The 15,498-nt window shown below is 36.7% G+C and overlaps 1 protein-coding gene across 3 annotated transcripts in view; it reads left to right on the top strand.

Annotated features, from left to right (window-relative positions):
* Window positions 1-15,498, top strand: part of LOC106876578 (uncharacterized) — a 90,010-nt gene that overhangs the window by 66,155 nt on the left and 8,357 nt on the right. The gene's annotated exons all lie outside the window — the stretch shown is intronic.

Below are 15,498 nucleotides of genomic sequence, written 5' to 3'. Positions count from 1 at the left end.
GGGGGGGGGGTCTGGGATACTTGTATGGATAATATCAGCATATTTTCCAAATATGGCAGTAGTATTCAGCTATAGATCTCACTTGAGCTTTGAAAAAGTTAGTAGTTGTTGTGTGCTGATGTACTTTATGGACTTGATGCAGAAGGTCTATCTTTGTAATGTTGTATATGTATTTAATAACTGTTGTTATATCCATACCAATTTTTAATGCTGGAGTCGATGCACTTGAACACCAGCCTGGAATTATGGCTCAGGTATAACAACTTACTGGTATATCTTCTCTGGAGGACATATATATACCACAGAATCTGAAAAATCAATCTTATGAACCTATAACTCAAAAAGGACCTTTGATCTTTTTTGATGTATGTATGTATGTATGCATGTATGCTTCTCTTTCTCTTATTAATTTAGAGTAAATTATGACCAGCTACCAACTTAGGTTGTGAAGGAAAGTATCTTGATTTAACCATCATCCTTTAAATCTTTAGAAAGTCTTGCAGATTTTTATAGCCCCAGATATCGTGATCATTTGTAGCATATGATTTGCATTCTCTCCCTAAGATTCCAAGTTCAGCCATACTTTGCTCTAGACGGGTTGGTATATATCCTGTTGCTCCAATAATAACACTGGTTGACAAAATTAAATGTATTATATTCATTATGAATGCAAACCAACTTATTTAGACTAATTTTTCATGCTGATTTCAAAATTTCACTCCATTTGTATGCAGCATGCATCAGTTTTTCAGTAGATACAGGCAAATATTTTACATATTTGTATATATGAAATCATTAACGTAATAAGTAAGGACATATTATTTAAAAAAAGTTAATGAGTTCATTGAGTTGAAAATCACCACTATCATTCTACAAAGGGTGAATACACAAAAAAATGGGTCAGACAAAACAGACAAAGTTAGAAGGACAGAGCTAGAAACATTGTGATTTGGATTTCTTGCAGTGTTCCTGATCTGATCGATCATGGTAAAGTGTCCAGCAGTTGTCAGCCAGCATACTGTCATTCCAGAAGCCTTGGTACCATTTCTTCATAGCACTAATGTCCTGGTGAAATCTTTCACTGTCCTCATCAGACACTGGTCCAAGGTTATCTGCGAAGAAATCCAGATGGGAGTCCAAGAAGTGAACTCTCAGTGACATGCGACAACCCATTGCTGAGTAACATCTCAGAAGATTCTTGATGCCATCCTTGTAGTCCATTGCCTTCTTGTTGCCCAAGAAATTCTCATAGATCCACGTGAAAGTATTCTATGCAGGCAGTTCCAGTTCATCCAGTGTTGTCTTGAAGTTGACATCTTTGAGTACTTCTCTAATTTATGATCCAACAAAAATACCCTCTTTCAATTTCGCCTGTGTAATTTGGGGAAACTTTTCTACAATATACTCAAACTCTTTGACATTTCTCTTCTCTAGTGTCTTTACAAATTGTTTCATCAGTCCAAGCTTTATGTGAAAATGAGGCAATAAGACATTACATGGATTTACAAGAGATGTATTCTTGACGCTAGACAGTCCTGGCTGGTATGATGTTCTTGTCTGCCAATTTGATTCCGAATAATGCCTGTCAGTTGCCTGACTATCCCGTAAACACAAGAAACAACAGTATTTTGTGAAGCCTGACTACATTCTCATTAACATTCCAATGACTTTTAAATCTCCACATATTTTCTATGAGTAGCTTTCATGGACAATGACATGAAGTAAGAGTTCCATATTCTCAAATGATTCATGAAGATGAATGGAGTGTGCAATAGGAATGGAGGGCTTCAGATTACCATTATGGAGAAGTACTGCTTTAAATCATCGTTTTGATGAGTCAATAAACAAATGCCATTCTGTAGGATCATGATTTTGTGATAAACATTCGAAAAGTCTATTGATACTACTGCAAAAGTGAAGTGGGCCTTTAACAGAAAAACTGTACCTGATGTCAGAAAGCTAATTGTATATTTGAAATCAGCATTAAAAACTACACTAAATACACCTTTGATGAAAAATACTTGTTGACCAGTGTAATGGGTATGAAGATGAAAGTGTATCTTGGGTACTGGATTTGCAAACTCCTTATCAATAGTCCATTGACATCCTCTTTCTCTTGTATTTTTCTACCTACATTTATGTCCAGGGGCAGCTGATTTCTACAACAGAACTTATCTTTTCCTTGTGGTCCCACACAATGATATCAGGTTGCTTGTATTTTAACTGGCTGGCTGCTTAAATTGTCAGGTTCCACCAGTATTCTTTTGACACATCAGTCTCAATAAAGCCAACTTCATCTGTTGATATTCTCTTTTTTGTTATCCTGTTCCAAACTGTTCTGGCCACTGTACCATGCTTCATGGGAAGATAATATCTTGAAGACATTCTCTCACAGTTGGCAATAATGTGGTTGATATCTTTAGTATGTATGTATGTACGTGTGTATGTACATATGTGTGCACATATGTATGAACATATGTATGTATGTATGTATGTATGTACATATGTATGTACATATTTACATACATATGTATGTACATATGTACATATGTATGTATGTACATGGGTACGTACGTATGCATGCATGCATGTATGTATGTGTGTATGTGTATGTGTGTGTATGTGTGTATGTGTGTGTGTGCATGTGTGCACATGGACATGTTCTTATGTATGTATGTTTATATATGTTTATGTCCACATGTATGTATGTATGAATATTTGTGTATGTACACAAGTATATTGAATTTAGAGAAAGTAAAGTCTCAGATAAATATTTTCAGATATATATAAATGTAATATTACCATGAGAGATCACCAAATATTGTGAAACCAAGCATTTGTAGCAAATTAAGGGTTTTTCAACTTTACTGGTTCAATGCTACTTTCCTGCTTTTTTTTTTTCGTATAAGAAAATAGCTCTCCTTTGTGCAATGTATGTTTGTGTGAGGATAGTTAAATAGGAACAAAAAGTGGTATCAACTGTGAAGGAGTGTGCATTGCAAGAACTGGCAGGAAATAAGTCATATAGAGAGAAGAGTGCAGGAAACATAAGCAAATCTGGGTACAACAGAGTTGAAACATTCTTAATGTTAATTGTTTGGATGGATCAAAGACAAATTTACTTGCGGTTATTTAATCCAATAGAGCTCAATTTAATCCAATGACAGTGAATACAGCAGCAGTCCCCAGCAAGAATTGTCCATCATTACTAGAGGCAAGCTACATCATAAGCCCTAACACTAGCACTACTACTACCAGCTGTGCTACAAATATTATAACTGCCTATACTCTTAATATCATTTTACTTTTGTTGACACTCTTACCTATACTAATAGCCTACAGCCTGTAAAACAGTGATACCACCACCAGTACATATGACAAAACCATCACTGCTACCACATATTACTACTTCACTGCCACCACTACATATATACATATAACAACCACCCTCACTAACAACAACAATTTACATGAGATAACAAGGGTGCCTTTTCATGGTCACTCAATCTGCTAGAACTGGCAGCCAAATCTCCTTTCAATCACAACTTACTCTCTTAAAAATGGAAGGACACATTGAATAATGTAATTCTAGATACACAAAAAAAGAAGAAAAAAAGATGAGATAGGCTATCTTGATCATATGTCTACTGGATCAGAACTGATTTGGGGCTAGAGGCAACAACAACAACAATTTATCTGCACAGCCATCTTTTCTATACTTTCATCTTTCTATTGTCCCATATGAACATTATCACTGCTACCTACCTCACCATTATTACAGTCACTATCATCTTTAACCCTACCACTATGTTGTTTATCATTACCACTACCATCACTATGACTTTTTCTACACCACCACCACCACCTATACCAGCAACACTAGCAGGAGCAGCCCCATCACTTATGCTTCCATCATCATTAACAATAGCAGTATGCTGTTCGATCAATACAGTACATTAATCAATCAATCAGTGCTTGCGATGCTGCCATTTGATTTTACAGGGAGAGGAAGAATGAGAGAAAGAGATAGAGAATATCGATTGAGCAGCACAACCATGTGTATAGTTGTGTGTGTGTGTGTGTGTGTGTGTGTGTGTGTGTGTGTGTGTGTGTGTGTGTGTGTGTGTGTGTGTGTGTGTGCGTGTGCATGCGTGTATGAGTTGGTTTTCATATTGTGAAAGAACAATCTAATATTAACTGAACAACAAAATTATGTGTACATGTGGTTATATAGGTATGTGTGGATACATATGTGTACATAAGGGTGTGTGTACATGTGAACTTTGTACACTTCAATAAATATGAAATGGCATGCACAGACATACACATGCAACATAAGCACGCATACATACAAAGGAACATAAACACACAAGACAAAGTGGTCTTTTGTGACTATCAGTAATGACATGAATGTTTAATGTCTGACATTTCCATCCTCCACACCCCTGCTATCTGCAGATAACAGAAATACATATATAAACACATGTGCACATATATAGCTTCCACCACCTCTCCTACATCACCAGTATCCAGATTCCACCTTTCCTAACCCATATCTTCATATTTATTCCTCAGATTGCATCTGGTTTTGTTGCCTATTACCCCTAGAGGCCATATTTGCCTGTCCCTTCCCTCCAACCATCCCACCGCCATCTTCATTATTACTACTTTTATTATTATTGTTGTGATTATTATAAATATTATTGATGTTTTTAACTGTTGATGGTATTATAATTGCTACTGTTATTATCTTTATTATTATTGACCTGGAGAGGTTGATCATATAGCCAGAAACAGTAGAGTGCTGAACAAAGCAAAGGAATTTAATGTATTTAGTTTCATTGTTCTAGGTTTTGAGTTCACATTCTGCTCAGGATGACTTTGACTTTCATTACTTTAAAGTCAAAAGAATTAGCAGCAAGAGTTAACTCAGCTGACTACAAACCCCACCTTATAAGAATTAGGTCTTTTACTATGTTGAAAGAGAAGAATGTTAGTTTTGTTTTAATTACAAGTACAAAGGTTCTCAATTTTAGACAGAAGAAATAACGGAATAATGATTGTCATCTGTTTTCATGATTCATCTAAGTAGGAAAAAAGTACATTGTTTACAACCTTCAGAGCCTTTCTGTTTTCAGTGGCCTCCAGTGAAGTTTTGGAATAGTCATATCAACTAGAAATCTCTCTCATATTACACAGCAATAGTCTCTTGCCATTAAGAACTTTAATAAAAACAAAATTGTTTCTTTATAATCTCATTAATGTTTTCAACGACATCTGACATACTCAGTTTTTGATGAAATGTTTAGTTTTCACCCATCATTAATTACTGGATCAAAAGTATCATAGCAAAATAATTCCATTGCAGTATGTATCAAGACAGTTCTCCTCATGTCTCATTTTTATTCAACTCACATACACCTCAAAGGTTCAGTTACCTTTCTTACTCTCTTCTTACTCTAACCACACTCTACAACCTTCCCTATCACACATAACTAAAACATACTACACACAAATATCAAGCCACACAATCTCTGAAGAGCATACATTTCTATAAATACAAAACATTCTGGACTGCATTGAAGTGAAAGAGGTAAAGTCTTTATTCACCAATAATTTGCAATCACAGTTCTGATAACAGGTCATGCCCATCCACTGTCTCCCTTACCAGTAGTTGCTACTCATCTGCACAGTCTGACACTTTACACTTTCATATAAACTTACTTATTTCATCTTCTCTCCTCCTAATGTCCACCCTATTTTGTCTCACTTGTATCTCTTCATCTTGCCCTCTCATTCCAGCAACTAATTTTGTTTTACTATACATTTCCAAAGAGTACTAGCAATACAAGTGAACTGAGTTAGCATCAAGCAGAAATTAAAATTGGGACACAAACTTACTCTTGTTTATTATTAGTAGTCTTTATGAAATGCAGTAGAAGAAAATAGATTAGAGATAAACTCCTAACATACTTTGGTTACAGTTTGCAACCATTTTATTGTCATTGATGCTCCTGAGTTTCTATCATACTTTAGCTTCCCAAACCCTTCCACAAAGTCACCTCCCTCAATACTGTACTTTCACTCAACCTAGGGGTCTTGTCATGCTAGTTACTTGGTGACCTCAGTAGTGCCAATGCCATGAAAAGAAGGTACCCTGTTCCCTCTGTAAAGTGGTTGGCATTAGGTATGGGATCCACCTGTAGAAACCATACCAAAGCAGATACTGGAGCTCAACACATTCTGGCTCATCAGATCCTGTCAGACCATCTGACCCATGCCAACATAGAAGATGGACATTAAATGATGCTGCTGCTGATGCTGATGATGATGATGATGATGACAACGTAAGTCATTCACACTATTTCCAAGATGAAGATGAGCATTATAAATATCCACTTTGGTTACTATGAAGCCAGATCTATAGAGACTTGCTTTCATACACCACACACCAGCAGTCTCTTACTCTTGAAATTTCAGAGAAAGTAATGCTCACATCAGCATCTTGTAAAGAATTTACCCAAATATAAGAATTATAAGCTTTATCCATCACTTCCTCATTGCTGTGTCAATGGGTTCTTTCTGATACACGTTCTATCAGTTCTAGTGTGTGTTCTGTTAGCATCATCATCATCTTTATCATCTAACACCTGTTTTCCTTGCTGGTATGGGCTAGGTGGTTTGACTGGAGCTGATAAGCCAGAGAGCTGCACCAGGCTCCAATCGTCTGCTTTGGTTTAGTTTCTACAGCTGGGTGCTCTTCCTAATGCCAACCACTTTACAAAATGTATTGGGTGTCGTTTATATGTCACCAGCAAGGGTGCTTTTTACATGTTATGTCTTATGTAAATCCGCTTCTTGCTTTTACTTCTTATGCAGAAAATACCATATTTTACACTTTTAATAGGGTTTCTCACACAGTTACCATCCATCTACATGCAACTGAGAAACGTTATACTAAGCATGAACAAATGCCTTGAAAACATCTTTTAATGGTGATAGAAAAATATAGTATCATATAAAAGCACCAAAATGCAGTGATCAATATGAAAAGTTCAATAAGTGAACATCAAAAATACTGAACTCATGATTCTTGAAAGACCTGCAAATGTCATGGACGTTGCTCCTCTTAATTTAAATAAAGATAATGATTAAATTTCTGTGAGAGGTTGGCACATTGTGCAACAGTGATGTCATGTCCTAATTATAATATCTCCAGATATAATAGCTTTATTCTTTTATCCTTTTACTTGTTTCAGGCAATATACTGTGGCCATGCTGGGGCACAGCCTTCAAGAATTTCTAGTTGAATGAATTGACCCCAGTACTTAATTTCTTTTTACTCTGTTGGTTTCTTTTGCCAAACTACTAAATTACAAGGACGTAAACACACCAACGCCAGTTGTCAAGTGGTAGTGGGAGGGCAAACACAGACACAAAGACACACACATACACATATATATCCAGCAGGCTTCCTTCAGTTTCTGTTTATCAAATCCACTCACAAGGCTTTGGTCAGCCTGAGGCTATAGCAGAAGACACTTGCCAAAGGGGCCATGCAGTGGGACAGAACCCAGAACTATGTGGTTGGGAAGCAAGCTTCTTACCACAATATTCTGAAGTAATGCCCAAACATCACATCTTTCTGTTGTCTCTAAACATCTAAGTTTCATTTGATCTAGTGTATTGTAGTGTAATGTTTTGTATTTTCATATATTATGATGTAGTATGCTAGAGTGTGATATTTTCTGGTTTGTTATATCACTTATACCTTGCTACCATTCATGAGCTGCAGTGATTTATGATGTGTTTCATATGCTGTTGTGCAGCATGTTTAATTAAATGTTATATGGCATGTTGCAGTGCATTGCATTATTATGAGGTGCATAGTAACATTATTTTGTGTGATGCAATGTGTTATAATGTGGTCTGATATAATTATGTTGCAGCTTGCCATTTTGTTGCATGACAAGGACATGATACGATGTGGTTTGCTTTAGTGAAAATCAGCATGGTTTATGGTACTTTACTGTACTATAGCTGGTTTGGTATATGGTAAAGTGTCTTCAAGTGACTGTGTAGTATCATGTAGTTTTATAATAAGTTGGTATATAGTATACTAGTAGTGTGAAATAAAGCACAAACACAGAACTCTTAATGCATAACTAATTGAATTCACTGCTATGAATATCAATGACATTAATATGTTATAGACTTCCATAGAAAGTACAATAGACTATACCGACCCCAAAACACGTAAAACTTGTACTGTCAAATTCATGACTACCACAACATGGACCAAGATACAACCCAGCTGTTGATATTACCATTCCACAACAGTTGACATGAAATGGCCAAATGGCAATGGTTTTGAACTACCAACTCCTAGGTATTAAGTTAAAATCCCACATAACCACACCAATATATCACCACAATACCACACCACCACACTACACTAAGATACTAAGATACTACACAACAATACTACCATATCACTTATACCTTGCTACCATTCATGAGCTAGACCTTAAAACAAAAGCAATAAAGATAGAAAAATCTCAGAAAAATTTAGAAATATATATAAGACTTATAATACAGGTGACATTAAAGGACAAATAGCAATGATAGGGAAGATGATGATAAGATGATTCTGCTGCTATATTTGCTTCTGCAGGTGTTACTAATTTCGTTGCTATTTTTTAATGCCATTTTACTGCTGCAGCTGTTACTACTGCTCTAGATATTGCCATAGTTATAGATGTCGTTATTGTAGCTGTAATAAAATATGATGTGCTCTGGTTGAAATATGAAGCTGTTTCCTTATCTTCTACATTTTTCCAATTAGAACTATAGCCTCGTGAGAAGCAGTAACAGCTATCCTGATTCTTTCATTATTGTAATCAAATCAAGCACAGAATCAAAAACACACAAATCTGTTTATGAATGCATAACATGTATATAATTAAATTAAAACTGAAATACTTTAAGAAATATACATGTAAAACACATATATAAAAATCTATAGTAGTATAGACATTATATGGGTTATATAGATACACATAAATGTACAAACACATTCACACACAGATACATGTATGTATATACACACACACACATGCACACACGCACACATGCACACACATGCGCACACACACATGCACACACACACATGCGCACACACACATGCACACACACACATGCACACACACACATGCACACACACATGCACACACACACATGCACACACACATATTAAGAGTGTATATTTAATAGTTCATCCATCCTATTTTAAGCATGAAAATTGCAAAAAAATTATAAAATATATAAAATAAATACACAAACAAATAAAGTGAGAAACAAAGAAAGAAAGGAAGGAAGAAAAGAGAAGAGGAAGAACCTATCAGGTTCATCCATTAATGATCACTGAAGACTTTAACCACACAACACTTCAATAGGAAAGGCATCCATGCACAGAACAGAGAAATCACTACTGCATTTACCTATATTATACTTTCAATGAACATGAAATTATGGGAGTGAAGGTACTTCATGGTGGTGGTTGTGTGAGACTTTGATCATCACAACAAAGTCTGCCACCTGGGGCCTCTAAGGAGTTTCAACCATCAGTATTCAATCAAGATTATGCAGTATTTCAACAAAGATACAGTCATGTAGAGGCCAAGAGAACCACTTCTGCCTATAACAGACCTTCCATGAGCTTGAAACTACAAACATGGTAGTAACTTATTGTTGCATTTGTGCAGAATACCCCAAGCACCACATACTGGTGCTGGGGCACCACCTTGAGGAATTTTTTAGTCAAATGAATCGACTCCAGAACTTATTTTTTAAAGTCTGATACTTACTCTGTTGATCTCTTTTGCCAAACTGCTAAGTTGTGAGGATGTAAACAAACCAACACCAGTTGTCAAGTGATGGTGGGAGACAAACACAGCCTCAAAGATATACACACAGATATATATATTTAAATATGTATACAACGGGCTTTTTTTAGTTTTCATCAACCAAATCCAGTCACAAGGCTTTAGTCTGCTCGAGGCTATAGTAGAAGAAACATACCCAAGCTGCCACACTGTCAGACTGAACCCAGAACCATGTGGTTAGGAAGAGCATACATACATACATACATATATACATACACACACAAACACACACACACACACACATACATACATACATACATACATACATACATACATACATACATACGTACATACATACGTACGTACATACATACATACATACATACATACATACATACATACATACATACATACATACATACATAGATGCATGTTTATCTAAGAATCCATAAGTCAGAAAAAATGATCATTTGTATATTTGTCAATTGAGTTGATACATTAATCAAAGTATACCATATTATAGATCCATTCAACCAATCTTACCAATCAGTTTCAGATTGGAGCAATTACTGAGCAATTATCTAATACACATGTTCTTAAAGGGGGGAAGGTATGGAAAAAAAAAACATGGTTACCATATAGTTTCCAACATGAAACTGATTGATAAGATCTGAAGTAATGCATCGGTAATAGTGTTTACTTTGATTAATGCTGTGCTTGTGTCTGTGTAAACAGATAGATAGATAGATAGATAGATAGATAGATAGATAGATAGATAGATAGATAGATAGATAGACTGACAGACAGACAGACAGACAGACAGACAGACGGACGGACGGACGGACGGATGAATAGATAGATAAATAGATAGATAGATATTTACACCACAACAATTAATGGAAAGAAGACCCCTTTTATCTAAGGAGGATAATACAATAAAACTAAACACACCACAACACATTTTAGAAAATATTAACAAAAAGATGATTATATACAAGACAATAAATTTTAAAATGAGAGAGCCCGAAAACATGAATCAACAAGCAATCGAAAAATGTTTAAGGCCTCTATATCACAAGGTGCAAAAGATTTGCAACAGTCGAAGTCAGGTGTGACTCAGAGGAGCAAACCAAAGCCTACTCTACAGAATCACCTGAGTCTGGTGAAATAGTAATGATCCCTACGTACCTAGGTCATAGGGTCACAAAAATAAAAATTAAAGATGGTTTGCGTGTCGTGTTTTCTTTCTGTTGTTGCCACTGTTGCTGTAGTTGTTGTTGTTGCTGTTGCTCCTTCAGTATTGTGCAGTCAATTTTTTAATGGTTTTTGCTGCCACAGAGGTGAGAGCATGGTCTTCTGCCTTCAATGGTGACATATAAGGTGGTACTGTCTGGCAGTCTTATCAGAAATTGAAGCACAATGATTGGTGTCAACCATCTGCTACAATTTCAAGGAAGTTATTAACATCTTGGAAATTGCCATCCTCGATCAACAGAACTGGATAGGCCAGGCTTTCAAAATCTTGGTTCAAGCCAATCAAGAGACAATAGAAAATATACCAGATCTAATAAAACTGCCAGACGGTACCACCTTACATGTCACCATTGAAGGCAGAAGATCATGCTATCACCTCTGTGGCAGCAAAAACCATTTAAAAATTGGCTGCACAATACTGAAGGAGCAACAGCAACAACAACAAAAACAGCAACAGCAGCAACAGCAGAAAGAAAACACGACACCAACTCAACCAACAGCAGAAGCAACACCACCACCAACAACAAGAATAACAGCTACAGAAGTACCAAAGCCTGAAAAGGAAAGCAATAATTAACCCCTCATCCCCAACAACCCATACATCATATCCCAACAGCCACCAACCAAAATTAACAACAGCAACAACATCAACATCAACACACCCACAAATCGACCCCAGTACCCCTCCCCTCCCATCTTCTGATTCCTCCGACATGTCATTTGATGAAGCCAACATGGAGGAATGGCAAATATCCACAGGGGGAAGAAGGAAAAGCAGAAAAAAAAGATAGATCGATAGACAGACAGACAGACAGATAGATAAGTAGGTGGAGAGAGAGGGGGGAGAGATTGTATTTGAATTTCTAAGATTAAGAATTATCATTGCTATACACTGATATATTTGGTCTAGTATCCTAATTTTAGTTTTTATTGTCACATTTCTGTGTTGTAACCTCCAGACTTTCTTCAAGTCCTGCCATATTGAATAAGATTCTTGAAAGTGGAAGTGTTATCTTCCATACCAAGAATATCCTTCTTATTAGTTGTTTTATTTGAAAGATTGCTACAAGCAGTGTATATAGAGCTTGACTAGCCTAGGGATTGTACTCATGCTCACTGGCTAAACTACTACACCAACACTTAATCAAAGTTTATATTCACTATTCCATTCTCCCATAAGGGAACTAACCTATGAAAATTAGCAGATTTGAATTTTTGTTATTGTCCCATGTTCAATGGGGGTTTTTCTAATTAAGAAATGGCATTAAACCTATAACAATGTTACTTTTATGTTAAATCCAGAAACTAAAAGTAAATGATTACTTAGGGTGATAATGTCTAATCTGAAATCGAACTAATTTCGACGGCTGGCACCCATGCCAACGTCATCTCCTTCATTGGACACGAAACTCGGCTTGCTAAGACCTGTTGAGGCAAGCGAAAGCGAAATCGTGATGGCACCTGTGCCCTGGCACTTGTGCCGGTGGCACGTGTAAAGACATTCGAGCAAGATCGTTGCCAGTGCCACTGGACTGGCTCCTGTGCAGGTGGCACATAAAAGACACCATTTCGAGCGTGGCCGGTGCCAGTACCTCCTGACTGGCCTTTGTGCCGGTGGCACGTAAAAGCACCCACTACACTCTCGGAGTGGTTGGCGTTAGGAAGGGCATCCAGCTGTAGAAACACTGCCAAATCAGATTGGAGTCTGGTGTAGCCATCTGGTTCACCAGTCCTCAGTCAAATCGTTCAACCCATGCTAGCATGGAAAGCGGACGTTAAACGATGATGATGATGATAGATGAAACCATTGCTGCAAGGATGGTTGGAGTGTTTGGCTGTGTGTAAATGATATAACATCTTGTGAACAATTAACAGTAACATTTATCTCATTGCACAAATAACATTGAGTAACAAAACTTTTTTTTTTGTCTTTGGTCAGTAAGTGTTATTTCCTATTTGCTTCTATCTAGAAATCAAATTCAATCACTACGATTCCCTTCAAACTTTGCTTTTGGGACTTGATCATCAATGTTTTGAGACTGACCAATTTTCCATTACATTTCAGACAGATTCAACTCTGAGTTGCTGAAGCAGAGTTTCACTAGAACTTTCTAGAACCTTGAAGAATTTTCTAAAAGTTTCAAGAATTTCTAGAACATTCTGGCAACATAGATTTCAGTATAAATATGGCGTTCATAAGCTCAACAGTTCAGTTCACTTCTAACTGTCCAAGTGGAGACAAGTTTGAGGAAAGCAAAGTCTGAAGGAAATATTAGCCATTTTTCATACTTTCTAGGAATAAACAAATAGGAGATAACAGTTGCTACCCAAGGACAAAAATCCTGCTACACAGTGTTATTGTCCTGTTGGTCATGAATTAGAAATTGCAACAACAAAGTATGTACATTAAAGGAATAATTCTGTATCTCTAAACAATAGTCTGTAAGGGTGTATGAGGTGTCAAGAATGGCTTTTATGTACCTCATCACACAGCCCTTACAATAAAGAGAAATTGAATAGAACAAATAAATGCCAAATGGAAAGAGACACAACTGCATAAGAATGATTAAGAGAACATTTATTGATGTGATAACATGTGTGTGTGTGTGTGTATCATGTATACAGAATAATTGACAGGTCATCATGAGAACAAAGTGTATGTGTGTGTGTGTGTGTAGGCTTAACAACATGTTAAGAACATTTAAGGATGGCAATGAAGAAGACAGGGAAAGTCTCTATAAGCCATCAAAGTGAGAAGTATTTTCATAGATTCAAGAAAGATAATAATACCAGTTCACAGTCAGTCGTACATGATAGTTGAAATACTGTAGCAAGACGTCGCGGACATGATGCTGAGCCGGTTACAGGTACATGTTGTACATGAAGTCGTGGCTGTGATGCTGCTGTCTGGGTCACTTGTGCAAGAGTTCATGGAGGTTGTATATTTGCTGTTAATCCATAGTGAAATAATTCACGAACAGGGAACTGTTGGTACCTGGGTGAATTGCTTGCTGAGCTGTGCGCATAGAGAGATGATGTTGACGACGTTAAGAAGGACATGATGGTGGCAACGAAGGTTGCCACAATGCTGTTGGACGAAGTTGGTAAGTCTCAGCATAACTGCTGTGGTAGTGGCATTGTCTGGTGTTGTCACTGGAACTGGCTGTGTCTTTGTGGTCAGTAGCTAGATCTTAAAAGGTCCAGAACCAAAGATACTGGAACGAGAAAAAACTGAGTTTTTATAAGAAGCTGTAGGCTAAAACAGGGTAGTAAACAGGCTGTCCCACATGATCCTATTTAGAGCCTCTGACTGGTTATCCACAACAAGCTGGCACAATCGAGTAGGAGATAGACTGTGTCAATACCAACCAATCAGAGTAGTGGACACAATGTGATCCAAATAGTTGCCAAAGGCTAGCTGTTTCCTATTATGTTTGAATGCATGTATCTATAATAAATGAGAGAGAGGAATTTCACCTAAGTCTACGCTACAGGTTCTGTAACTAAGCTACCAAGACAGGAGAAAATATATACATTGAATTCATATTGGCCAACTATAACAGCATATCAAGGTTGAGTAGGAGCTGCGATAACAATTATTAAAAGTAGTAAGTGAATGAATCAGCCAGTCTCTGCACAAATGAGCCTGGCAAAAGTGGAGACATTATACACAGTTGTCTTCAACACTCTGTGAAGTTAGCACTCAAAACATGCCTATTTTTAACCCTTGCAAGGAAATGTTCTAGGGGCTACTAGAATGATCTATCACATGATATCTAGCTGCTGATTGGTCCATAACTAGGCCACTCACACAAAGAAGCTGCTGCTATGCTGAGCTTTGACATTATCTTTCAAGAAATATACAAGCAAGATTTTATTTTTGAAATCATACATTATTTAAATGTTTGAAAATATAAAATGTCCTAAGGGATTTCAAGAATTTGAAAACTTTCAAGAAACACAGAAGCAGCAACAAGTAATGAAAGGCCTATCAAAACCATCAAATGATATAATCAGTATTTGATTATAGCTCATGTGTTCATGAACAATATATTTGCATGATGTTTAAGATCAAAGGCAGACTCAGTCAGACAATAGCTCAGTGTTGTTGTTGTTTTTGGTATTAGAAGTGGTGGTGGTAGTTTTGTATTATTTTTTCTGTTCTTGTAGATGTTAGTATTGTTGGTGATGATGATAATTAGCCTACACTTAGCTCTGATCAAGTAGACTTCTTGTCACTCAGTTTTCCACACTTGTCATCAATTCATATGTCATTAATTTAATGTATATACTAGCACACAATTCTCTCTCTCTCTCTCTCTCTCTCTCTCTCTCTCTCTCTCTCTCTCTCTCTCTCTCT

The sequence above is a fragment of the Octopus bimaculoides genome, chromosome 14 (assembly GCF_001194135.2).
Source record: "Octopus bimaculoides isolate UCB-OBI-ISO-001 chromosome 14, ASM119413v2, whole genome shotgun sequence".
In the NCBI taxonomy this organism is placed as follows: Eukaryota; Metazoa; Mollusca; class Cephalopoda; order Octopoda; family Octopodidae; genus Octopus; species Octopus bimaculoides.
The sequence above is the reverse complement of the archived record's forward strand: the minus strand, read 5'-3'. Positions and strand labels throughout refer to the sequence as shown.